The sequence below is a fragment of the Neovison vison genome, chromosome 7, assembly GCF_020171115.1.
Source record: "Neovison vison isolate M4711 chromosome 7, ASM_NN_V1, whole genome shotgun sequence".
NCBI classification, from domain to species: Eukaryota; Metazoa; Chordata; class Mammalia; order Carnivora; family Mustelidae; genus Neogale; species Neogale vison.
The window spans coordinates 3,925,939-3,931,938 of NC_058097.1; positions in this window are offsets into that span (position 1 = coordinate 3,925,939).

The window sequence follows — 6,000 nt, forward strand, 5'->3', positions numbered from 1 at the left end:
TGACCAGTCACACAGTCATAAGTAATCAGATGCCGTGGTCTATCGGGGCTGCCCTACCAGAATCACATAAGTTCGTAATTCTGGATAGCTTATAAAGAGTAAAAATACATTTCTCACAGGGCTGGGGTCTGCGAAGTCCAAGATTTAGACACTAATGGGTTCCATGTCCGAGGAGGCTCCGTTTCCTGGTTCCCACATGGCACCTGTACTCTGTCTTCGCAGATGGAGAAGGGAGCGAGCTCCCGGGGTTTCCCTGATCAGGGACTAACCCCACCCACTAGGCTCCATCCTCGTGAGTCACTTCCCAAAGGCCCCACCTCCTAACTCCATCACACTGGGCGGGTAGGATTTCGACACATGGGTTTGGTGGGGGGAGTATAGAGGAACGTTCAGTCTGTAGCATCAAACAGTCTCTAAACACACGCAGGACATATTCCCGGGCGTCTGCATGGCTCAGTGAGTGGAGCAACAGACTCTTGTTTTCTACTCAGGTCATGATCTCAGGGTCGTGTGTTCGAGCCCCCAGAAGGTCTCTGAGCTCAACCCGGAGACTGCTTGACACTCCCTGCCCCATTCATGCTTGTACTGTCTCTCTCAAACAAATTAATTAATTAAATCTTAAATGAAACAAAGCAGGCACCCAGTGCCTCAGTGAGTTAAGATCCTAACTCCTGATTTTGGCTCAGGTCCTGATCTCAGGGTCCTGGGATGGAGCCCCGCCTCAGGCTCTGGGCTCGGTGGGGAGTCTGCTTCCCTTCTTCTCCCTCTGCCCTTCCCCCACTCACAGGCACTTGCCCTTGCCTGCCCTCTCTCTCCCTGTAAATAAAATGAATAAAATCTTTTTTAAAAAACTCCAGAGAAAAATAATAAAAATAATGACAATGAGATGATGGTAAATAAACATAACCCCCTGAGTTTTTGCCTTTTGTTTTTACTTAAATTTTAAAAACACTATTGCCAGACCCAATCCTAGACCAGTCAGCCGAGGTCAAAGTCTCCAGATGTGGTCCTGGGCACAGGTATTTTCTGAACCTCCCCCTGCCCCATGCCCCACACTGTGCTAACAGGCAGCCTGGACAGAGAACCCCCACCGGAGCCCTCTGGCCTTGCCCTGGTGTGCACAGCCTGGCCGGCCACTAGAGGCGACAAGAGCTGTCACAGCTCCGTAGCTCAGCAGTGCCCTTTCCTCTGTCTAAAATGCCCTTCCTGGGGCGCCTAGGTGGTTCAGTGGGTTAAGCGTCTGCCTTCAGCTCAGGTCATGATCTCAGGGTCCTGGGCTTGAGCCCCGCATCAGGCTCCCTGCTAGCAGGGAGCCTGCTTCCCCCTCTCTCTCTGCTTGCCTCTCTGCCTACTTGTGATCTCTCTCTGTCGAATAAAAAAAAAAAATCCTAAAAAAAAGTCATTTAAAAAAAAATAATAATAAAAATAAAACGCCCCTCCCTAACACTCCAGGCTAGCAAACTCTTGCTGATTCATGGTGTACGTCCCAGCCCAGCATTCCTGGAAACCGCACAAGCTTTGGATCCTGCCACTGATTCCCCGTGTGAACTTGGGTGAAGTACTCTGCATTTCCAAACCTCAGCGTCTTCACCCGTGAAACGGAGCTAATGCCAGGAGGGATTGTGTACAGCTGTTCGGGTCAAGTATCTGGTACAGTGCTGGGCCCTTTGCATGAACTCACTCAACACAAGAGAGTAGTAGTGGCGCGGAGGAGTCCTTGTCATTGTAGTAGAAACGGTAGTAAAGCGACTAATAGTGTGTAGCGGCCAAAGAGAAGTACTGGTCTGCCTTGCACCCTAGTCCCTTTCTGGAATAATCTGGCTCCTTCCAGCAGGTGGCTTTCCCAGCTAAGCAGAGGTTGTTTCTCATCAGGTGAGCTCAGTGCTTGGTGCGTGGAGGTCCCTGGTCCAACTGGTCAATCAACGCCCTCCCGGGATATACCAGAGCCACCAAGAGAAATGAGCACCATCAAGGGGCCACACGCTCAGTGCCAAGGCTTCTAGTGTGTTCGTGTGAGGTGTCTGCTTCTGATGAAGCCAAGCAGATGTCAGCAGAGGTGAAAGATGGGGAGAGACAGACAGACAGAGAGGTAAGGAGAGCGGGAAAGGAGAGGAGGGAGGACGGGGGCGAGACAGAGGGCAGGAGACAAAGACAGGCAGAGAGAAGCTTGACAATGTTACTTCTACCCCCGGGGACCCCCAGCCTGAAACTCAACTGAGACCCTCCTACACCCCATCTTTAAACTTCTGCTACTTTGGACTAGGACCCTGTCTCTTGCCACCAAATTGGCCATAAATATGTTGTTATCACTGTTGTGCAAGCATCATTTTCGGCAGGTTCAAGCTGCGACCTCGTGGAAATACATGGCGAGCCATGTCAGGGTCTCACTTAGCTCAAGAGCGAGGGAAGCAGCAGAATGGGAAGGGGGTTCAGGGGAGGACACACGAGACTGGAGTTGATAAGGTTAATGAAAGGAAGAAAATTGTTGAGGCCGACCTGGAACAGTTAACGCCCCGTGAGGCAATAAGATACTCACATTTCAGGCTACATTTTCTTCCAGACGTAACTCATTCTCGTCTCTACGGGACAAAAATCATCAGTAACTTAACTAGTACTCTACTAGTTAACATCTCACCCGAAGAGTCTAGGCCCTAATAGAAAGTAGTAAGTCAAACACGAAGACCTTTCCCCAGAGCAGTAAACTTCCACAGCCTACAGGGGCCGAATAACCACCACTTTATGTAAATAAAGTTTTATTAGAACATGGTCATGCCCATGTGTTTACATGCTGTCTGCGGCTGATTTCCTGTGGGAGCAGCAGTACTGAGGACCTGCGGCAGGGACTGTCCGGCCCACCAAGTGCAAAATCATTATTATCAGGTCTTCTCCAGGAAAGTTCCCTAACACTTGGCCTAGGGCTGTGGTTCTCAAAGTGCGGTCCCTGAACTATAAGCAACAGCAACGGGTCATTGTCAGAAATGTAAATACTCGAGCTCCCTCCGGACTCAGGTCCCTGAATCAAAAGTCCAAAGGCAGGCTCTCCAGGGTCCTTATGCCTCAGAGAGTCAGGTGAGCTCTGAGCAGACATGGGGACGTTGCGTGAGTAGTCGGATGTGACATCAGAAGGCCATTCAGTGTTCCAAGTTCGGAATAATTTTTCCCTTTTTTTTTTTTCAAGATTTATTTAATTATTTTAGAGAGAGAGAGAATATAAGAAATGAAAGGGGCAGAGGGAGAGGGAGAGATAATCTCAAGCAGACTCTGCACTCAGCATGGGCCCGAGGCAGGGCTTGGTCCCCTGACCCTGAGATCATGACCTGAGCTGAAACCAGGAATCCTATCCTTAACCAACTGCACCACCCATGCGCCCCTAGAATAATTTTTCTTTAAATGGCATATGGGAAAAAACAATGGGAGGTAAGAATGGGGAGCTAGGCAGATGGCAGATTGTGCCAAGGCAGGAAAGTAAACTGTTATCCTGCATGGAGGGCTTTTGGCACAGGGATGGTGATCAGATTTTCATTTCAGGAAAATATTTCAGGCATCAGCCTATAAATGGGGCGGGGTGGGGGGAGGGTGGGAAGGTGGTGAGGCTAGAGGAACACAAAAGCATGGGAGGACTTAAAGCTAGTTAAGAGCCTGTAACCAAATCCTAGGCTGGAGACACTTTGTGAACTCCTGGATACAGCCATACCTGAAGCTAGAGAAAATTCACAGACTTCCCAATTAGGCCTGAATAGGGTGCTGGAGAGAAGCAGGGTAACAGGGGACAGAATTGCAAGATCCTGAGGTGATGGAATCCAAAACTGATGTGTGAAGTGAGAGACAGGCCATGTTACCCTAATGGCATATTTTTGATCTGTTGGACTGGGAAGACGGGGCAGTCCAGGGGAGGAGGTGTTTAACTGCATGTAGAACCTCTCTGGTTGCTTTCAAAATGATGGGAGAGAGAAACATAAGCCAAGGGAATGAGTGTTCCTCTCGAGGCACAGTGTGCACATCTTGTTGTACCCTTCATTCCCGCGAACACTGTAGCGGAAGTTAAGAACATCCCTCTGGTGGCAACACCTTGGTGGCCGAGAGTGCGTCTCTTCTGAGTTCTATGCTCCTAGGCTTAAACTCTAGCTCTGCCCCAGCCCAAGAAGCAGTTTCATCTGACTCGGGCCCTGCTTCTTCACCTGCACTCTTGTGATAACAAGATGAAACTCCAGCACAGTGGCAAGGAACACATATTGAGACATTGATGCAAACTGCTCTGTGAGGTGTCTGTTACGTGTTAAGTGTCTTGTCAGAGGTGGGTGTTAAGATGATCGTTCTGCGAATGCCAAACAAACACTTTTTGAATAACTGGCTTGTGACATGGATTGTTTCTTTCCAATTTAAGATGCTTTTTTTTTTTTAAATGGAAGTTTAAAAAATAATAAAAACATCATTACCATTTAGTAGGTAATTACTATGCTGTGCTTGCTCTAGGATTAAATAAAAGTGACTTGCATATAACATAATATGGCTCCTGTAAGCACTACTGATGTGTTAGTTAAACAATAATTTTGACTTGAACTTCATGGGTAGATTCTGGCGATGGTGGCCTCCCAGGAGAGGCAGAGGGGCGGGCTACCACCTGCCATTGCTGATGCTGTGACCTTAGATTAATAGGAAGAAGAATCAGAGGCAGGAGACTGAGGTTCCATTCCACTTTTAAAAATCCAGGGTTTTTTTCCCTTTTTTAAAAGATTTATTTATTAGACAGAGAGAGAGAGAGAGAGAGAGCACAAGTAGAAAGAACAGCAGACTGAGGGAGAGGGAGAAGCAGGCTCCTTGTGGAGCTGGAAGCCGGATGTGGGACTCAATCCCAGGACCCCGGGATTAAGACCTGAGCCAAAGGCAGATGCTTAACAACTGAGCCCCTCCGGCGCTCTAAAAATCCAGTTCATTCTGATTCTTTCCAACCATAAAGGCAATGCAAGCTCAAGTGCTAAACAGGGTAAAACCAAGTAAAAAGAAGAAAAATCTCATTTCTCTTCAAAAACAAATGCTGCTGGCTTTTGGCATACAAGCTTCAGATCTTTTTAAAAATATATATATTTTAACATAACGGTGAGGATTTACAGGGCACCTGGGCAGCTCAGTCGTTAGGCGTCTGCCTTCAGCTCAGGTCATGATCCTGGGGTCAAGCCCCACATTGGGCTTCCTGCTCTGCGGGAAGCCTGCTTCTCCCTCTCCCACTCTCTGTGTTTATGTTCCCCTTCTCTCGGTCTCTCTTTTCCTGTCAAATAAATAAATAAAATCTTTAAAAAACAAAACAAAAATAACAGTGAGAATTTTGCTGAGTTCAATGAGGCATAGAAAACATCCAAGACAATGCCTGGCACTTAGCTCCCACTCGGGAAATAAGTGTTAACATTCTTATTATTGTTATCTGATTTTGTATCCTGGCTGTTTCCATGTAACTATTTTTCCATCTTATTAAAAAGGGGGGAAAAAAACCCTCATAAGCATTATTTTAAGTGATTGTACAATATTCTATCCTGTGCACATTTCCTGTATTTAAATTGCATTAATCCTTCATTCTTATGAATATTAATAAGCATCTCCATGCTTAAGGTGGTCTCTATCTCAAGTTAGCATGTTGTATTAGTCAGGGTTTTCTGGAGAAAAAGAGCCAATAGGGTGTGCATATACAGAGATGGAAATTTCTTTTTCTTTTTCTTCTCTTCCACGCCCGGAGATAAGACATTTATTTCAAGGAATCAGTTCATGTGATAATGGAGGTGGAAGTCCAGAATCTGCAGGATGGCCTGACAGGCTGGGGACCCTGAGGAGGGGCTCATGTTGTAGTTCCAGCCTGAAAGCAGTCTGCTGGAGAATTCCCTCATGCTCTAAAGAGTTTCACCTTTGTTCTAGTAAAGCCTTCACCTGATTGGATGAGGCCCATCACAACAATAGAGGGCAACCTACTTCACTTCACTGTCCGCCAATTTTATTGTTATTAATCTCACA